At 48.1% G+C, this 21,679-nt stretch overlaps 1 protein-coding gene and 1 pseudogene across 1 annotated transcript in view; one reads left to right on the top strand and one right to left on the bottom strand.

Annotated features, from left to right (window-relative positions):
• LOC131482920 (zinc finger protein 334-like) overlaps positions 1 to 21,679 on the bottom strand; it is a 303,146-nt gene that overhangs the window by 51,367 nt on the left and 230,100 nt on the right. The window lies entirely within an intron of this gene.
• LOC131482908 (zinc finger protein OZF-like) overlaps positions 8,143 to 21,679 on the top strand; it is a 98,135-nt pseudogene continuing 84,598 nt past the window's right edge.

Genomic DNA, 21,679 nt, shown 5'->3' with positions numbered 1-21,679 from the left:
AGCACCACATGCTGCCCCTCAACCTTGCAGCAAAACTCGCAGGAAAACAAGGCTGTTTGTTCTAACTGCTGGAGTCTGTGCTGCTCTGGTGTCAGCAACAAGAAAACTGCCCCAGACCCTTAGGAGGAGCTTCACTGAGGACTGAGCTGGGGGCTGGAGATGCTGTTGCCCAAATCAAGAAAATCGGGCCAATTAAAAAAGAAGTCGCAATGAGGTAGAAAATTAAAATAAAATAAAATAAAATAGAAAATAAAAAACGGAAATCAGCCCAACATGAAGGTCAAACTGTTCCTGGGCACTCTCCCCTCCTCCCTGCACAATGGGTTCAACTGGGAGGCCTAGTGTTCAAGGTCAGTGCTGCAGAGTGAGGACCCCAAGGGCCCCCTCCTGGCCCCCGCCCGCCCCGGGGCCTCAGGAGATGCTCTCACACACTCACCCTTCCCAGCTTCTCACGAGTCGGGGGTCCTGCAGAGACTCCTGCTGGGAGGGAGCTCACAGGGCAGCACTGGCTCAGCCACCTGCGCCTCTCCACCAGCACAACCAGCAACGTGGCTATGGCGGCGCCCACAACAACCTCCTGTCTGCTGCCACAGGGCTACCTAGTTGTGTGTGAATGGACCCCTCCCACGACTACGCATGACATCACAGCACGTAGCCAATAACAATCACAAACGGCAGGCAGGTAGCATTCTGGAGGGAGGGGAAGTGAGGGGCGAGGCTTCACTTCAGCCTGGAAGAGGCCTCCTCTCTTGCAGCTTGAGCCTTCCAACAGCAGGGGCCGCTGTCGCCTCTCACATCAGTCCACCTCCTGGCCTCTCCTTCCCTCTCTGCTTCAGGATCCTGTTCAAGTCTGAAAACACACAGAAATGTAGGACAAGAGTCTGCAGATGCACCTCACCGAATGTTCAATAGATTCTGGAACTTGTCTTTATATTGCCAAGGTTTTTTTCCATTAGTTCATTTCACTTTTTGAAATACAGATTACACATTCACAATAATGTGTAAGACACAAACCGAGAAGAGGGCTTGTCCAGATTCAATCTAGCAAAAGAAAACTTGCACTGATAGATGTAATTGATATTATACCTATATTTCCTATTTTATGCATATATATATGTTTCTGTTACTCGGTTTCCAGAATTCGTGACTTTTGGTTTCTGTTTTAAAACAGCTTTCTATGGGATATTTAAATTTTTTTTTTTGTAGAAATGTCAGAGATAGAAAGAGAAGGAGAGACGGCGAAGAAGGTCTTACATCCACTAATTCACTCCCCAAGCAGCTGCAACGGCCGGTGCGGCACCAGACTGAAGCCAGGAGCCCAGAGCCTCTTCCAGTTCTCCCACAGTGCTGTAGGGTTTCAAGATTTTGGACTGCCCTAAACTGTGCTCCAAGGCCACGACCAGGAAGCTGGATGGAAAATAGTGCTGTTAGGATTAGAATCGGTGCCCAAATGCAATCCCGTCACATATAAGGCAAGCACTTAGGCCACTAGGCTACTGTGCTGGAACCGGTTTTAAAATAACTTCTAAGTATTACAGAACATCTCATAATTTTTTTATAATTTATTCATTAAATTATAAATTATTAAATTTATTCATTAATTACAATGTATTATGTGACAGAGTTGAAAATCTCATAATCTTGTGAACGATTACAAGTTTTATCAAGAATGATGTTTATATCACAGAAATGAATTATTTGCAAGGCATTTCTTTCTTACTGACTTTTAATATTCTTTATTTTGATGTTAATTTATTTATTTATTGGAAGACAGATATACATAGAGAAGGAGAGACAGAGAGATAAATCTTGATTCTGCTGGTTCCCTTCACAAGTGGACACAACAGCCAGAATTGAGTTCATCTGAAGTCAGGAGTCCCATTCAGGCATTGTATGCGTGTGCAGGGTCTGAAGGCTTGGTACCATCCTCGACTGCTTTCCCAGGCCACAGGCAGGGAGCTGGATGGGAAGCGGAGCAGCTACATATGAATGGTGCACGCATGGGATCCCAGCACTTGCAAGCTAACACTTTAGCCACTGAGCCATTGTGCCAGACCCCTAATTTTTGCTAATTTTGTTAATAGATTGCCACAATAGCTAGTTTTCAGTATATAAAAACACTCCTATGAGGCTATAAATATATCCTCACCTATTGTGAGTACCTTTGGAAATTTTACGAGTGTTGGAAACCTGGAAGAAGTTCCTGGCTCCTGGGTTAGGATCAGCTCATCTCTGGCCATTGCAGCCACTTGAATGTTCCTTGTGCCTACAGCATAAGCCAGCTGCCTGTAAAGCAATATTATTTGCTCTGATCAATAATCAATATTTCCCTCCACCCTCTCCCATCTGTAAATCACACTGAGCTCCACCTACTTCCCACATCTCACTCCTTCCTTCACCCTCCTCTGTCTGAAGTTCCCTAGCTAGCTTTCCTCACTGAGAACCTGAGCGGCCACAACCACTTCTCCCCCTCCTCCTCCCTCTTCCTCTGCTTGAAACTGCAGTTTTTCCAAGATTTAAGCATTTTCTTTTCTCTTTTCTATGCTTCAGTCACACGCAACCCTAATCCAGAGGGATGGAGTAAAGGACAAGCTAAGTAACATCTACTTACAAACAAAAAAAACCCCAAAATGTTACTTGCTAAACTTGTTCACTAACTTGCTAGAACAGAGCCCTCCAAAAGTAATAAAAAAAAAAAAGAAAAAAAATAAAACAAGATTTCTACACCTTAAAGTTTGATTTAGGCCCAGCTTAGAGGCCTAGCAGCTAAAGTCTTCACTTTGAAAGCATCGGGATCCCATATGGGCACTAGTTCTAATCCCGGCAGTCCTGCTTCCTATACTGCTCCCTGCTTGTGGCCTGGGAAAGCAGTGGAGGATGGCTCAAAGCCTTAGTACCCTGCACGTGCAGTGCATGGGAGACCTGGAGGAAGTTCCTGGATCCTGACTTTGCTTTGGCGCAGCACCAGCCATAGTGGTCACTTGGAAAGTGAACCATCAGATGGAAGATCTTCCTCTCTGTCTCTCCTCTTCTCTGCATAACTGACTTTGCTCTAAAAATAAAATAAATCTTTTTTTAAAGATTTATTCATTTTATTACAGTCAGATATACACAGAGAAGGAGAGGCAGAGAGGAAGATCTTCCGTCCGATGATTCACTCCCCAAGTGAGCCGCAATGGGCCGGTGCGCGCCCATCCGAAGCCGGGAACCTGGAACCTCTTCCGGGTCTCCCACGTGGGTGCAGTGTCCCAATGCATTGGGCTGTCCTCAACTGCTTTCTCAGGCCACAAGCAGGGAGCTGGATGGGAAGTGGAGCTGCCGGGATTAGAACCAGCGCCCATATGGGATCCCGGGGCGTTCAAGGCGAGAACTTTAGCCGCTAGGCCATGCCGCCAGGCCCAAAATAAATCTTTAAAAAATTATTTTTGTTTAAGTGAGGTAAATATTTTCTTTTGTTAATTATTATTTCATTTTATTACACGATTTCATAATCTCTGGGATTCCCTGAATCCCTCCCCAAACCCTCCGCCAAATTGAATTCCTCCAAATTGTTACAGTAGTACAGTTCTTTTCCAGTCATGATTCTGTAGTTACAAGCAAGATCCACGCAGAGATTCCAGCATCCCATTGTCCAGATATATTCAACAGTTTCATAGGGTGACCCTTCTTGGTCCAAAAGTAGAGCTGGCAGAGCATCATCCCCTCCAATGAAAAGCCACTACACAACTTCAACAACAGGAAGAAACATGGAAATTCACAACATCATGAATTTAGTTAGCATGGTATTGAGTGACCGATTTGTTAGAAATTGCAAGATCTTAACCATATCATTTAACTACTCCACTGACATCTCAATTTTAGTATATACACAATCAGTTACTATACGCCTTAAAATGGTTATATGGTATGACTCAGCTGTCTCCTGTCTTTTTTCATTTTTACAGTTAGCAGCTTATACTATTCAAGTGTGATTCTTCCTGAACTTTGCAAATGTTAGGATAGTCCAAACAGGTTTATACCTCTCATAAGTCATATGTTAACTATTGAGCAGCAGAGCAATTTTAGGAGGGGTGTGCAGAGAAAGCCTCAATACCTTAGTGAGGAGTAACTGATCTTTGTGTTCTAACTAATAAGATATATGGAATTCCAAGCTGACTTTTTCCTAACTATTCTAAGCTTTTCTTATTGGTCTCTCTCTGTCTACCTGATCTAATTTTTTGGGGGGGAGGGGGGATTGTGGAGCAACCCTGATGGTTATTGCAAGAGAGGGTGGGGAGCCAAAGTTGGAACTAAGTAAGGACCAGAGAAAGCTCCTCTTCTGAGTCCCGATGGAAATTTACTGTTCCTCTGTTTCTGAGGACTGCTCAGGGCTCCTGGCTGTTGTTCCACAGACGTTAGATCCTGCGAGGAAGGACCTAGGCTTCTTCCATCCAGTGTGGGAAATCTCATAGGGAATAGTTGACCTCAGAGTTCTCGGCCTATGAGGGCACCCCAATTGCCTGTGAGCTCCTTGGCAGTTGGGATATAGTCCTTGGTGCCCATACTGATATTTCTTGGTGATGTACCGGGAATCTGGGTTAGGATACAAGTCTCCTCCTGTCTTTCTGTTCCACTCTGGGGTCCCCTCCTGCTCTGCACATATGACTTCCTGTTAAGAGGCTGTCAGGATCGCTCTTGGATCCTACTGCATGTCTATGTACTTTTTGCTAATGTCAAATGCAGGTTCAAGTCTGCAGTCTGTAAATTACCTGTTACAATCCTGATAGATTATATTTAATTTCTTTCTCACACATTCTAAGAAGGTGCAAGATTTCTCTGCTCTCCTGAACCACTGAAGAGTAACACAGGGTATTAAAAGCACATCAAGAATTTCAGTTCTATTATATACATATATATACATATATAACTTTGAATATTTGAATTATGTGTTAGAGCTTTATATACACTGGAATTTTCCCCCAAAGTCCCACCCCAGACAAATTTTCCCCATTTTACTACAGTGGCATAATCCTTCATGAGGAATTATAATTCCATCAGTCTCTTATTTAAGTTTACCCGAACATTGCTGGAACAGACAAATGCACACAGTCTAGCATCCATTGTCTACACTTGTCCAACAGTTTCATTGGGAATTCATCTGTCATCTGGATGCAGGAATAAATGTTGCATTATATCCCCACATCTGGAAATGGTAGACCCCAGTACCCCATCACTATACATTTCCATAATTGAGAAACCATGAAACAAGGTCAGCAACTGGTATGAGCTAGAACAACAGCCTCAACAACAACAACAAAATACAGCTCCATGAAAAAACACGCCACTGAGTAACCAGCACATGGGTGACAAGACGGAGATACAAAAGTCTATTCAGAAAAATGATGCACCATATAGTCCATGAGCCAGCAATGAATTGACAAAAGAAAAGAGAATGTTTTAGCCGGGATCCCATGTGAGCGCCAGTTCTAATCCCAGCAGCTCCACTTCCCATCCAGCTCCCTGCTTGTGGCCTGGGAAAACAGTGAAGGATGGCACAAATGCTTGGGACCCTGCATCCGTGAGGTAGACCAGGAGGAAGTTCCTGGCTCCTGGCTCCAGATTGGCACAGCACCGGCTCTTGTGCTCACTTGGGGAGTGAATCCGTGGAGGGAAGATCTTCCTCTCCGTCTCTTCTCCTCTCTGTATATGCGACTTTGCCATTAAGATAAATAATTTTTTTTAAAAGGGAGAGTATTTGGAATAAATAAAACTGATATAAAAAAACTTCAAAACACATGGGATGCAGCCAAAACAAAACAAAACAAAACAAAACAAAAACAGTGTCGATTGAATTATTGAAGTTATACATTCCACACTGGTTTCCTTATATAAGAGAGAACATCATGGTATTTGTTCTTTTGTGACTGACTCATTTCACTGACCATAATGGTTTCTAGTTGAGACCACCTAGTTGTAAATAGTATAATTTCATTGTTCTTAATAGCTGAGTAAGATTCCATGGAGTAGATGTACTCCAGTTTCTTTAACCACTCTTCTTTGGATGCGCATCTAGATTGTTTCCATGTCTTTGCTATTGTAGCTTATGCTACTGTAAATAGGATTACAGATCCCCTTCTCACATGCAGATTTCATTTCCATTGGGTATATTCCTAGCAGCAGGATAGCTGGGTCATTAGGCAGATTTATTTGCAATTCTCCAAGCACTCTCCATACTGATTTCTACAGTGGTTGTATTAGCCTACACTCCCACCAGCAGTGAAGGAGGGTGCCTTTCTCCCCACATCCAAAGTATCTGGCAGGATTGGCCAGTCCCAGCCTGTCTTCAACTCCCGAGCTCCCCATGTGAACCCAAGCTCCCACCTGGTTGCTGCAAGGGCTGATCTGTGGCTGCCTCTGGATCCCTGGTTGTCCTTAGTGTCCAGATCACAGCTCACCAGTGGCTGCTGGGTTTTCTGTTCCCGGAACACTGCTCAGCGATCGTCGCCTCTTCCCTGTGTCTGGGGGTCTTCAAACAACTCCCTGTTGACTTCCTGGCCGCTAACTTTTTATCTGCTCTCTGTTCTTTACCCTATCTAATAATTTTCATCATTTCAAACATGTCTACACCCTTTGCCGACCAGTGAGATTTTCTAAATGTAAACTTTTTTTTTTTAAAGATTTATTTTATTTTTATTACAAAGTCAGATATACAGAGAGGAGAGATAGAGAGGAAGTGGAGCTGCCGGGATTAGAACCAGCAGCCATATGGGATCAAGGCGAGGACCTTAGCCACTAGGCCACGCTGCCAAGAACCTAAATGTAAACTTAAGAATTCCTAGCCTCTTGTGCCCTAAGAACAATGTTTGTGCCTGATTAAATACAACTCTTCTTTTTAAGATTTATTTGATTTTGATTGCAAAGTCAGGTGTACAGAAAGGAGAGACAGAGAGGAAGCTCTTCCATCCGATGATTCATTCCCCAAGTGAGCACAAAGGCTGGTGCTTGCCCATAAAAAGCCAGGAGCCAGGAACTTCCTGCAGGTCTGCCAGAGGGGTGCAGGGTCCCAAGGCTTTCCCAGGCCACAAGCAGGGAGCTGAATGGGAAGTACGGCCGCCGGGATTAGAACCAGCGCTGGACGGGTGTCTATTAACTTGTTCAAAATGTTATCAGGAGTTGTAAAGGCAGAGAAGAGAGTGTTTGCACAAGGGGGAGAGTAGGTTGCAGCCTCTTTAAGGACTGAGGGAACAAGAAGCAGAGAGAAAGAAAGGCAGAAAGAAGTTTGAGTTCGGGGCTTAAGCCTTCCCCCCCCCCAAAAAAATCACAACAATAATAATAATAATCGCAGCTGGCAGCTGTGGCATCGGCCAGAGGCGGAGAGAAACTCTGCTTTTTTGATCCCGATTCCAGTTCGCCTCTCTCTCTCTCTCTGCCATCTCTGTCCCTTTTCTTCCTCCCCTCCCCAAATTGCTCTCCTCCACCTGGTCTCCTCAAACCCCGCTATCTCCAATCACCCCCGCCCGCCCCCTTCCCTCCACCTCCTGCTCCTCCTTCTGTGCCACTCCCCCCCCCCACGGCAGTTCACCACAGAGGCCAAGCGGCTGCAGGCGCTGCACAAGAAGAAACAGAGATTATAAATATCAGCTGTAGGCGAAAACCAAGAAGCTCTTGAACAAGGATAAGTACACGCAGCATGGCGGGATGCTGGCTTCCAGAGGCAACAGAATGGCCAGCGGGGTTGGGGTGAGCACCGGGCTGGGGCAGCTATGAACCAGCGCATTGACAGCTATCCCCACGTGAATGGCTGGAGCAATGGCAGCTACAGCATGATGCAGGACCAGCTGGGCTGCCCACAGCACCTGGGCCTCAACACCCATGGCACAGCTCAGATGCAGCCCTTGCACCACTATGATGTCAGCACACTGCCATACAACTCCATGACCAGCTCGCAGACCTACATGAATGGCTCTCCCACCTACAGCATGTCCTACTCACAGCAGAGCACACCTGGCATGGCGCTAGGCTTCTTGGACTAGGTGGTAAAGTCTAAGGCCAGCTCCAGCCCCTCAGTGGTTAACTCTTCCTCCTACTCCAGGGAGCCCTGCCATGCCGGGAACCTCCAGAACACGATCAGCGTGTACCTCACCAGCACTAAAGCAACTGCACATGTCGCAACACTACCAGAGCAGCCCAGTGTCCAGCACGGCCATTAAAGGCACACTGCCCCTCTCGCACATGTGAGGGGGCCCACCAGACAGCGGACTGGAGAAGGATGGGTGGCGGGGCAGGAGGGGAGATTGGAGGTGATAGTGGGGTGGGGAGTTGGGGGAAGACATTTTCATAGGAAAAGGAAACAAACAAAAGCCCGTGAAATGGGAGGAGCGCAAAAGTAGAGTGAGAAGGAAGCATGACGAAAAAAACAAGCGCATGCAACACAAATCCTGGTATGTGACAAAGAACATTTCATTAGAGCAAATGACACCTTCAGAGGAGACCACCAATCCCTTCTACGCCCAACGCAAAACCTGCGCTGCTGACAAGAGAACTTTATAAAAGATGTAGAGATGCTGGACTTCTTTTTTGGGGGGACTATTTTTGTACAGAAAAAAAAAAAATTGGTGGGTGGACTGGGGAGGGCCAGGGGAATGGACCTTGTATAGATCTGAAGTAAATGAAAACTGCACACAACTTTTTTTTTTCTAATTGAAAGGTGGATATACAGAGAGGAGGAGAGACAGAGAGGAAGATCTTCCATCGGATGATTCATTCCCCAAGTGAGCACAATGGCTGGAGCTGAACCAATATGAAGCTTGGAGACAGGAGCTCTTCCGGGTCCTCCATGAGGCTACAGGATCCCAAGGCTAGGCTGATGACCCCTGCACCTCTAGGCTTCCGGCTGCTCCAGGCCCAGGCCCACTCAGCCCAAGAAACCAACACACCTGCCCCACTGCTGTACTTGCTGCTGTAGAACCAGGTGGGCACTACCAGCCACCTGGCACCCCCAACAGACTGCTCATAGACCAAGTTGCATGTGGGGCCTTGCCCTTCCAAGAAGCTCATAGACCACCACTGCAAGGATTGGCCAGTTCAGCTGGCATCCCCTGTGCCCCCAGCCTGCAAAGATGTCCACTCTGCTAACAATCCTGCCCCCCCTTGACCCTGTCCCACCTTCCCAGCTTGCTTACAGGTCACTCAAGGGTCAGGTTGGCTCAGCTATTGCTCCTCGTGCCTCTAACCCAACCTCACCATTGCCCCCTACCACTGATCTAGGAACAAGTCTGTTCAGACAGCATTCCTGGCCCTGAGCATGTACTCCATCTGATCCAGGGCCACTTTGTCCCAGCTGCCTAGGCCAGTGCACCCCTCAGTCCTAGCTAGCAGGCCACTCAGCCCCACATGCTGCTTGGTCGGTACCCCCATGTGCCCCAAGTATGCACACAATGTGTTTTAAAGCCAATGGGTCATGGTAGTAAGCCCAGAGCCCAAGGAGCCCACTGGCTGCTATTCCAGGAACAAGCTGGACAAGCCAGTGCACTGTGCACCCCCTCTCTGCCTGCCATTTGCTTCATAGCCAAGTCATCCTGGCCGGTGTCCCTGCTCCTACTGACTGTAGTCCTCCATTTCAGGGCCAGGCTGAATTGCATGGACAGGAGGGAGGTTGTGAAGGGCTTCTTTAACATAACACCTTCCATCACCATACTTGCCCATCCAGGGTCAGGTTCGGTTAGACAGCCTGGGCTCTATCCCAGGAGCACTGCCACACTGCCCACTGTCCGGAGCTGGAGAGTGAGTTGGGCTTAGCCAATGAACCCACTCCCTTAGCAGGCAGTGTGCTTGCCAGCCACTCCAGGGCTGGGCCCCTTTAGCTGGTGACCCTGCAGTCCCAGCCTGCACACCTTGAGTCCCGTGCCATGCAACATGCCCACTCTGCCTCCTCACCTGACCCTCCAGTGTCATCTCCGACACACCTAGCCTACCTGAGGCTCCTCCAGGGCCAGAAGGGATCAGCCCCACCACACTTATTTCTAGCCTGCCTGCTCCCATAGCCTTGCTGCTGCTGCTGCGGGGCCAAGTGGGCTAGTGTGGTATGGAGATCAACACGAAACACTGCAACAACCTATTTCTTTTCTCATGAAATAATGTTCATGTAGACAACTCTAGTTTGCAAAGCAGGGTTTATTTAAGAAGCAGAAGGAAGGTGGCCTGCACTTCAGCAGGAGGGACGCCAAGGGAGGAAACACCCATGAAAAAGATGGAAATTGTGTTCATTCAGCACCATCTAGGGAGGGGTTGACATGAGTCACTCCAAGGGCAGAGAGAAGGAAACTTTTTCACAATGGGCAGTAATGTCTGCTGCATCAACCAGAAATAAAAAGTTGAAATCTGTGTCTTCCTTCTCCCAATGTTGTGGGCTAGGCAGGCAGTTCAGGGTCACCAGTTTGGAAGCCACACCCCATCCCACTACCTGGATGTTTCTTCCTGCCCACCTGGGATGCTCACCTATCTGGAACATGAGAGGGCTGGTATTGCATTGTTGTGTAACCACTCCCTTCACAAGCCCCCACAGTGGACTCTGATGGGTAGGGCTCACTCTCTTGGTCACATGCTTCCATTGCTCTGGCACTCTGACTCTTGGTCTCCTCAGTACCTGGTTGGACTTAGTTCTCCTGGTAGCCCATGAACATGGCCCGTGTATGTGTGTATTCTTCACAATCTGTTTACTGCTTGAGTGGGACAGGAATGATGCTAATTCTAAGATGCTTTGTATTTCTAATTTGTGTACTTTCTGGAGTTCTGGGAGAGGTAAGGCCTAGCAGTAACAAAATGTGGCCAGAGAAGCAAGGGAATGGCGGATGTCTGCAGTCCAAGCACCTTTCTCTCTTTCTTTTCCCCCTTGAATTTATTTTGTTTTTATCATAAAGTCAGATAGACAGAGAGGAGGAGAGACAGAGAAAGATCCTCTGTCTGATGATTCAAACCCAAGTGACCGCAATGGCTGGTACTCAATGAATCTGAAGCCAGGAGCCAGTAAATTTCTCCAGTCTCACACACGGGAGCAGGATCCCAAGGTTTTCTTAAGCCACAAGCAGGGAGTTGGATGGGAAGTGGGGATGCCGGGATTAGAACCGGTGTCCCTATGGGATCCTGGCATGTTCAAGGCAAGGACTTTAGCTTCTAGGCCACCTGGCTGGGTTCCTATGCCTCTCTTCAACAAGTGCAGCCCAGTGCTGGGCCCCTTCTGTCCACAATCCTGTGGCCAGGGCCTGTTTCCTAAACAGCAAAGTTTATGAAGGCGTCAAGCAAACTGACCATCCGGCCTGGGTCAGCTCTCCCTTCCTTCAGAGAGTGACATCAATGTCAGAGTTAGATGGGTTTTTATAAAAAGAGTGAGATGGCTGACCCCACCTTAGGAACCAGGTGAGTTGGACAGCCACAGGAGGCTGCCATGTTTACAATGGGTGGACAATGGGTGGGCTATAGCACTGCAGGAGGCTGTCAGCTCTAGGCTGGCTCTGACAGGAACCCTAACACCCCTGTTCTCCATCTTGCTCCTCCGGAATAGGCTCACTCTCCCTGGGTACACAGCACATCTAGCATTCCCACCTTGGTTATTGCAGCAAACACAGGTCTTCAGAGCTGGCAAAGCCTGTGCTTCTAGCCAGCCTGTCATGCCTCCCTCAGGCTTCTCCAGGCAATCTGCCTGCAGCTTGCTCTAGGGACAGACTGGCTTGGCAACAGTAACATGCCCCACAACACACCCACCACATCAACCAGCCTTGGCACTGCCAGGTCAGATGAACTCAGGAGGCACTTTGCATGCCATAGCCTACAAATCTGAGTCTCAAGATATAATTAATAAAAATAAAAGAAGAAGAAGAAGAAGAAGAAGCTATTTTAGAACTTTCCAGAAAGTTGCCAATAACACTGGGTAGTTCCATGCCAGTGCAAGAATGGCCAACACAGAGTCTGATGGGCCACTTGGTGCTGTCCAGTCTGGATCTTTGTGATGTGCACATCTACAGCAGGGAAGAAATACAAGTAACTGTCTTCCCATCCATTCAAGCCCTTTGGATCAATATAAACAAATGATAAAGAAGATAGTATTCATTCTTTCACTACTCAGAAGTTGTGTTGAAATTACGGTGCCCTGGGTCAAATTTACATCTTCAAATTGCCATCCCATATCAGAGCACCAGTTTGAGTCCTGGCTACTCCATTTCTGATCCAACTCCCTGTTTATTGCACCTGGGAGACCTGGCTGAAGTACCTGCTTCCCAGCTTTAACCTAGCCTAACTCTGAAAGATCTCTTTCCCTCTGTTACTATGTCTTTCAAATCAATCAATCTGCCATGCCTTCAGTGGAAGGTCCCTTGTTCCCTGTACTGTGACCTCCAGGAAGGTGCAGGTGTCCACCAGCATGGCCTGAGACAGGCAGAGAGGAGTGTGCAGCTGGCTCTGGGTCTAACCGTGTGCTGGGTCACAACAGGCTGTGGGATGAAGTGACACAGAAAGTGGCACCAGGAGTCCATCTTGCAAGCACCAACAGAGTAAGGGGATGAGTCACCACATCCAGCCATGCATAGAGGCAGCAAAGGCAGGAACCACAGAGCAGAATCAGGAAACTACCCAGGGGCAGGTCCTGTCTCCCTGGATGGGATGCTGGAGTCTTCCAGAGGTAGGTCCTGGTTAGCCCTGCGTAGAAAGTTCGGGTCTTCCAGGGGTGGGTCCAGCTTCCCTGTGGGTTGTTTCCTGCCCCAGGAAGACCATTATTCTGATGGGGGTGGGGCAGTGAGAAGGGAAAATGGCATCAAGGCCCCTGGAAGGCTCCAGCCCTTGACGCCAGTGGGTGGAAGCATGGTCCATCCCTGCAAAAACTGAATCCCTGAGTCAGGGGCAATCAGGACCTGCCCCTGCATGATTACAGCACCCAACATGGACGAAGCCAAGCGCCCAACCCCGTGGGGGAAGAGGACATTCCCAAGATGACCCCAGCCCTCAACCAAAAGAAAGCAGAATCGATCCCTGAAGTGCGAGGGATGGACTTCCCCTGGAAGACCTCAGCCACCACCCTTTGGGGGAAAGAAGACCCCCCACCAGGGAAGACCCTAGCCCCCAACCCATGGGAAATAGAGACACCTTTGAAAGACTCCAGAGGAAGCAGGACCTGCCCATAGAAAACCCCAGTGGCAGACCTAGTTGGGGAAAGCTCCAGGAACCCCTGGAAGACGTCAGCCCCAATCCAAGAGAAATAAGACCTGCCCTTGGAAGACTGAATCAGGTTGGCTCTGGAACAGCTGGTGGGGCAGTGGGATGGTCATGCTGGGTGTGTGTGGAGGGTTCGTGGGCCAAAAGGACCCGGCCCTGGAGCAGTGGATAAGCTGGTCGTGGCAGATGCACTGTGGGTGAGGGCAAGCAGACCCTGCTCCAGAGCAGCAGGCCGGAGATTGACTTGATGCAGAAGCCATATTGTTGGCCAAGCCTGCCTGATCCTGGAGCAGCTGTAGGGTGGTGGGAGGGCAGGTTAGAGGTGTGGGGACCCTGGCCGAGCCCCCCAGGCCCTGGATCTGATGGTATGAGTGGAAGAATTTATTCGAATATCCTACCCTGGACTCTGCGCCATTACTTCTTGCTCAGAGCACAGGAAATTCATGCCAGTCCAGCCATCCACCAATCAGATGTAACCTGGCATTCCACCTGAGAATTCCACCCCCAATCTTTCAGCCTCTTCCCCAAACCCGCTCACTCACAAGTCATCAATAGGCATTCACCTGCAGTTGCCAATCCCCTGGGGCCTGCCCTCAATCCCTCCCAATCATCACCCCCCACACCTGGCAGACCAAAAGGTACCCAGGCATGATTCTCTCTCTTCTTTGCTCTTCCTCTTCTTCCAGCCACCCTACCCCTCCTCCCTTTCCCCTTCCCCTCCATCCTGTTCCTTCCCCACTGGAATAAACTTCCTAAGACACCTTGTTGCATCTGGTGTTTTCAGCTCATGGTAAAGAATCAGGTTGCGGGAATTAGCTGCACATAATAATATCATAATATCAAATAAACTAGAACTCAACCTTTTTAATAAACCAACAATGCGTGTTTGGGGCTCTTGGATCTCCATTTGAATAAGTCTGACACAAAAGCAGCCAGAATGACACTGGGTAAGCTTGCTTGGTCCTGGAGCCGCCTGCAGGCAGTTTAGGAAGGTGTGTGTGTGGGGGAGGGGGTGGAGAAGGGAGTTAGAAGGTGTTAGTGAGCTGCTTGGTGCTGGAGTGGATGGCGAGTGGGTTGGCAAGGGCTCAGGGGGGCGCAGTCCAAACTGCCCTGTCCTTGAAACAATGAGCTCGGGAGAGCCGGCCTGTCCTTGTAGCAGCCCACCAGTTGCCAGGGCGATGGACTGTGGCGGGCCCTGTACTTGCTAGTACATACAAGAATCTGGTCTGGGAACACCTCAGAGTTTCTTTTTGGGATCCCCCAATCATAGTGGAGGGCTCAGAACTCTAACCAAGAAAAGATAGTAGAAATAACAGATCAATCCACCACCTCAGCTATATGTTGGCAGCGAAATACGGGACAAATGGAGACTTTATGATGGACTATGTCAATCAGTGGATTCTCTAAGAACCTCATCATGCCTGGAGTGGAGAGATTGGCAGTGATTCATAACTGGTGAACTACCAAAACAACTTGAGCAGGCCCGGCGGCATGGCCTAGCAGCTAAAGTCCTCGCCTTGAGCATGCCAGGATCCCATATGGGCACCAGTTCTAATCCCGGCAGCTCCACTTCCCATTCAGCTCCTGACTTGTGGCCTGGGAAAGCAGTTGAGGACGGCCCAAAGCTTTGGGACCCTGCACCCACGTGGGAGATCTGGAAGAAGTTCCTGGTCCTGGCTCGGGATTGGTGAAGTACCGGCCGCTGTGATCAATTGGGGAGTGAATCATTGGACAGAAGATTTTAATCTCTTTTTCTCCTTCTCTCTGTATATCTGACTTTGTAATAAAAATAAATGAATCTTGGGCCCGGCGGCGTGGCCTAGTGGCTAAAGTCCTTGCCTTGAACACCCTGGGATCCCATATGGGCGCCGGTTCTAATCCCGGCAGCTCCACTTCCTGTCTGGCCCCCTGCTTGTGGCCTGGGAAAGCAATCGAGGATGGTCCAGACCTTTGGGACCCTGCACCCGCGTGGGAGACCCGGAGGAGGTTCCTGGTTCCCGGCATCAGATCGGCACGCACTGGCATGTTGCGGCTCACTTGGGGAGTGAAACATCGGATGGAAGATCTTCCTCTCTGTCTCTCCTGCTCTCTGTATATCCGGCTTCCCAGTAGTAATTAAATCTTTAAAAATAAATAAATAAATAAATAAATAAATAAATAAAATGAATGAATAAATAAAATAAATGAATCTTAAAAAAAAAACTTGAGCAAGGAGCTCAGAGCATGACCCACATTAGGGACCTTGCATGGGTGGGAGACTGGGTGGGGCTTCCCCCTGAATATTCCCTTTACCTCAGATATATGAAGGAAATAATAGGGAAATAATAGTCTTACCCACTTCCCTGTAGCCCTTGTACCCTTTTACCATAATTAACAATTTAAAGATTGTTAAAAATATAATTTAAAAAATTATATAAAAAAAGATTGGTAGCTTTTAATGTAAAAAGTCTTTTTTCTATGCTCTTTTTTTATTAGACACATCTACTAATACAAACTGAGAGATCTTACTGTCAGGTCTTAGTGCGATAGCGTGGCAGTCACTTTTATGACTTGCTTACTAAGTTTTACAGACTGAGAGTGGAACTTTGCATTTTAAACACTTACAGGCAACACTGACTAGATTTGTATTGGATTTTCATTTGCTTTAGGTGAACTACACAGCCAAACATGGTTTAGATGTTCTTTTCAGTGTTTTTGTTTGTTTGTTTGTTTGTTTTTTTGTTGACAACTTCAAAAGCCAGACTTAAAAGACTTTGCTTTTTGACTTTTATCCCAATGGTGCTGTTTTATCTTGGAATACTATTTTAGAAAAAAAACTTAGTGGAAATGGTATTTTGGAATCTATGAGTGTTAAATGTGGCTCATAATTTTGGCAACATCATGTGATGCTAACTTGTGTATTACACACTTAAGAGACACAATCTCAAAGTTTCAACCTGTGATGTAATTTGATGAAAAGAAGGTGGGGAAAGATGACTGACCATGGACAGTTGGTATATCCGAGTGTGTGATGAGATAGGGACAGAATGAATCAGAGCAGACAGCAGGAAGTGCAAAATTGCAAGGAAAAGTGTCCGAAGCTCCGTGGGGTTTGGGGATGCGGGGAAGGGAACAACTTTCACCCAGGCAAGAGAGCACTGCGAGAAAAACCTCTCAAGACAGCAATGTGCAGCCTGAGGTGGTGGAAATGGGTACCAGGGCCAAACAGGGACTCAGTCAATACCTTGTGGTGGGCCCAGCGCCGTGACCTAGCGGCTAAAGTCCTCACCTTGAAAGTGCCAGGATTCCATATGGGCACCGGTTCTAATCTCAGCAGCTTCACTTCTCATCCAGCTCCCTGCCTGTGATGAGGATGGCCAAAAGCTCCTGGATTCAGATTGGCACTGCACCAGCCGTTGTGGTCACTTGGGGAGTGAATCATCAGACAGAAGATCTTCCTCTCTGTCTCTCCTCCTCTCTGTATATCTGACTTTGTATTGGAAATAAATAAAATCTTTTTTAAAAGATTCATCCATTTTTATTGCAAAGTCAGATATACACAGAAGAGGAGAGACAGAGAGGAAGATCTTCCATCTCATGATTCACTCCCAAAGTGAGCCACAACAGCCGGTGCTGTGCTGATCCGAAGCCGGGAACCAGGAACTTCTTCCAGGTCTCCCACGTGGGTGCAGGGTCCCAAAGCTTTGGGCCGTCCTCGACTGCTTTCCCAGGCCACAAGCAGGGAGCAGTATAGAATGGGAAGTGGAACTGCTGGGATTAGAACCGGTGTTCATATGAGATCCTGGAGCGGTCAAGGTGAGGACTTTAGCTGCTAGGCCACTGTGCCAGGCCCATAAATAAATAAAATCGTAAAAACAAAAAACAAACAACAAAAACAATAAGAACAAACAACCTTGTGGCGAGTCACAAGTTGATTCAGGGAAGACGCCAGTGGGAATCCTGACTGACCCATAAGAGATGGATGGAAGTAGAAGGACTCTTAGAACAGAACACAGATGGGATTAAAAAACAAAACAAAACAAAACAAAAAAAAACAGAAAACGGCTCAGATAGTGAAGGAATAGATATACATTGTCATAATCTGATTCTTTTCTATTTTAGTTGCATTTTTTAAAAAAGATTTTTTGTTGTTGTTGGATAGTTATATATACAGAGAGGAGGAGAGTCAGAGAGGAAAATCTTCTGTCTGATCATTCACTCCCCAACTGGCCGCAATGGCCAGTGCTGCACTGATCCGAGGCCAGGAGCCAGGAACTTCTTCAGGTCTCTCACAAAGGTGCAGGGTCCCAAGAGCTTGGACTGACCTAGACTGCTTTCCCAGGCCACAAGCTGGGAGCTGGATGTTAAGTGGAGTGACTGGGATTAAAACCGGCGCCCATATGGGATCCCAGCAAGTTCAAAGGGAGGACCTTAGGCACTAGGCCATCGTGTAGGGCCCAAACCCATTGTTTTTTATGACAATACTTTGTAATTTTCCAAGGTAGCATTTCAATTAGCATTTGAGTCAGCACAAGGTCATTTATCCTTAGGTGCCTTTAAAATGTATTTACTTATTTGGAAAGAGTTAGGCAGAGACATGAAAGGACAGAAACAGAGAGAAAGCTTCTATCTGGGATTTCCTGCTAACAAACGATTGGAATTCTCAAGGCTGGACAGGGCAAGGCCCGGAGCCAGGCCCTGATGGAATATTCCTCAAACTGCATTAACAATAGCTAGTATGAATATTTTTAACTGTTAATAGTCAGTATCAGTGGTTACATTTTATGCTTTTATTTGAATGAAACAATTTATTACTAAACAATTTTCTTCAAAGATAGCATATTTACTAGGTTATTTCAGAAGCTATAGGAACCAATATGACGTTTTGGATGCAAGGACCCAGCCTGTGTGTGTCTAGGTGTGACTGATGTTCCAAGGGTGGGGTGTGGAGGGTGGAGTGCCCTGCCTTGAGTGCTCACCCAGCCGGGCTTCCTAAGGGACCCTGGACAACAGAGAATACTGGATAATGCAACACTGGGCTCAGCACTGAGTGACCCCTGTCACAAGCTTTGATTGGGTACAAGCACTGGTTTCTGCACCGGGAGCAAGTAAACTGGGTGCCAGAGCAGCAATGATTCAGCTGTTTGTCTTGGCCTGTGAAAACATCACACCAAGGGCCCAGTGCAGAAGCCCAGGGGCTAAAAGTCCTTGCCTTGCAAGCACCAGGATCCCATATGGGCGTGGTTTTGTGTCTCCACAGCCCCACTTGCCATCCAGCTCCCTGGTCCTGGCCTGGGAAAGCAGTCAAGGCCAGTCCAAAGCCTTGGGACCCTGCACCTGTGTGGGAGACATGAGAGGTGCTCGTGCCTCCTGGCTTCAGATGGGATCAGCTGGGGTGGTTGCGGCTGCTTTGGGAGTGAATGATCAGACAGAAGATCTTCCAGTCTCTCCTCCTCTCTGTACACCTGCCGTTCAAGAAAAATAAGTAAATCTTAAAAAAGAGAAAAATTCTCACTTTCCTATAGCCCTTGAACCTTTTTACCCTAATTAACTATGTAAAGATTGTCAAAACTATAATAATATTAATAGAAACATTCCCCAGTATATTAAAAAGAGAGAGGAAAATTCAATGTGGTGGGCACAAAAGATCACCACAGAGCCCTTGGCACTTGCTCTCTGTTTAGTCCACATTTTCTTTCTGTGTTCAATAGAACGGCCTTGTCCCTGCTGCCTCGGGGGAAGCGCATCTCCCCAGGTCTGCTGTGTAGGCTGTCCTCCAGGTGACCAACGTGTGAGCCTGTTGTTCTGGAAGGTCTTCAGGTGAGCCTGCTCTCCTTCAGTGCGTTGATGGTCCCGTAATGGGGTGATAGACGCTGGGAGTGTTTCCTGGTGTCACCTCAAAGATTGGAATGTACTGGGTGGGATCCAAACTTCACCCCAGGGCTGAAGAGGGAACTGAACCTAGATGATAGGTGGAGGAGGGTGGAAACTTGAACTTCAGTCTAAATCATGGGATTATCAAAATGACTCCATGCAAGCCCTTCCCAAGTCATCTGATGATGTTAATAGGCTCCAGGGAACACATTCCAATTCAATGAGTTCACTGTTGACAGGCCCTGGGGGTTTCTCAAATGAACTCACAGGGCAATATCTCTTTCTACACAAACTACCTCAAGAGAAAAATACCTGGGATGGGGGTGAAGCTATTCGCACCACAGGGATGAAAGGCATAAACAGATGCAGGGAGAGGGACACCCCCGGGTCTGCTTTGGATGGTGCCTAAGAGTGACCAATCAGAAGAGCAACTGCATGTGGGATGAGTCTAGGCGCCAGTTAGGCTGTCAGTTGACAGGAAGCACCGCCTCTTCCGCTAAGCCCTGCCCACCTCAGATACTTAAGGCCCTTGCCAAGGCAATGAGCTGGGATTCTCTCTGAGGAAAGTGAACTGCAGAGCCGGTTTCTGCGCTGCACAGCTTCCCAGAGCATCCTGCGAGCATCCTGCAACTTTGAATCGTGACACGGATCGACAGAGCACTTGGGTGAGTGGGCCTGTCTTTTGTGTTCTGGATATTCCCGCGTTTTTGAGAGAGGCTCTCCAGTAAGCCTCAACCAAATAACAACACGCACAAAACCACACCCAAACACACAACCAACACACACACACAACCAAAACAAACACACAGTCAACAAACACACACACACACATACACACACATACACACACACATACAAAGCCTGTCTGTATCCCACCACAGCCCAAAACCGGTAGCCACAGGCTCAAAAATCTTTTCACGCCCCTTACTTGTAGATTTGAACACAGGCCAGGGAATTGCAGCTTACTTCCTATAATGTCTTTCTCAATGAAAACTAGGAATCACTCTAGTTTTTCTGAAGGCTCATCCCGGCCTGACTCCCCAGATATTAGAACAGAATCACCAACAGGATATTTCGAATATCCCAGTGACGCCAACACTGTGCGAACACCCTCCACAGGGAGCACAAAACCTGACGTCAATTCCCTAATGGCTTCACGCCACAGGTCATTGGCACCAACACAACCATGCTCATCGATGCATCATACTTTATCTTTTGGAATCTCCTCACCTAGGACAACCAATAGTGCATTATCATTCCAAGGTTACAATGTGGCACCTAGCTACTCCCCAACTATGACCACACCCCTTCAGCCTGAGTCAGACAACCCACGCCATAGGATTCCTGCCAACTCAGGGAACTTAAGATCTCCCAGTCCCATGTGCCTCACTCTCTCTTCCATCTCGTCCTGCTCCTTGAGTAGCAGTTGTATCATTGTGGGGGAATCAGCCCCCCTGAATGAGGGAGCTCCTAGTGTGGCAGGAAATTCACCCTGTTCCTCCCCCATGAACCCTCTCCCACCACTGTCTCCTCAGTCTCCCAGCTACTCGCCTACCGTCCCGAGATGTCCCCGTCAGGACACCAAGCAGAGGCAGTTCTGCCTTGAGGAGAGGCCAGGCTCAGTGGGAGCAGTAGACTTGGCCCTCATGTCTTCCATGGAGGAGACTGGGGTTCCATCTGAATGTTCTTCTGAAGGCTCACCAGAGCCTGACTCCACGGTCTTCAACCCACCTGAATCCCCTCACAATCCTTCCTTGCATCCCAGCAACCCCTTCACCATTCCAGAATCCCCCATGGGAATTCACACATCTGCTGCCATTTCTCTAATGGCTTCACACCACCCGTCATTGTCACCAACACGACCAAGCACATCTATTCAAAATTTTCCCCCTTCTGGCACCTCCTCCCCTAGGACAACCAATAGTGCATTATCATTCCAAGGTTACAATGTGGCACCTAGCTACTCCCCAACTATGACCACACCCCTTCAGCCTGAGTCAGACAACCCACGCCATAGGATTCCTGCCAACTCAGGGAACTTAAGATCTCCCAGGCCCATGTGCCTCACTCTCTCTTCCATCTCATCTTGCTCCTTGAGTAGCAGTTGTATCATTGTGGGGGAATCAGCCCCCCTGAATGAGGGAGCTCCTAGTGTGGCAGGAAATTCACCCTGTTCCTCCCCCATGAACCCTCTCCCACCACTGTCTCCTCAGTCTCCCAGCTACTCGCCTACCGTCCCGAGATGTCCCCGTCAGGACACCAAGCAGAGGCAGTTCTGCCTTGAGGAGAGGCCAGGCTCAGTGGGAGCAGTAGACTTGGCCCTCATGTCTTCCATGGAGGAGACTGGGGTTCCATCTGAATGTTCTTCTGAGGGCACAGCAGCGCCTGACTCTACAGTCTTCACCCCACCTGAATGCCCTCAGTATTCCCCCTTGGTTCCCAGCAACACCTTCGCTGTGCGAGCATCCTCCACAGAGAGCCGCACTTGTGCCGCTATTTCCCCAATGGCTTCACATCACCCATCATTGTCACCAACACCACCATACCCATCGATACATCATTCTTCCGCTTCTGGCACCTCCTTCCCTAGGACACCCAATTCTGCAGTGTCATTCCCAGGGCCATACTTTGAGTCCTCAGGGGT

This window comes from Ochotona princeps, chromosome 21 (assembly GCF_030435755.1).
Source record: "Ochotona princeps isolate mOchPri1 chromosome 21, mOchPri1.hap1, whole genome shotgun sequence".
NCBI classification, from domain to species: domain Eukaryota; kingdom Metazoa; phylum Chordata; class Mammalia; order Lagomorpha; family Ochotonidae; genus Ochotona; species Ochotona princeps.
This window is presented reverse-complemented; position numbering and strand designations above follow the sequence as displayed.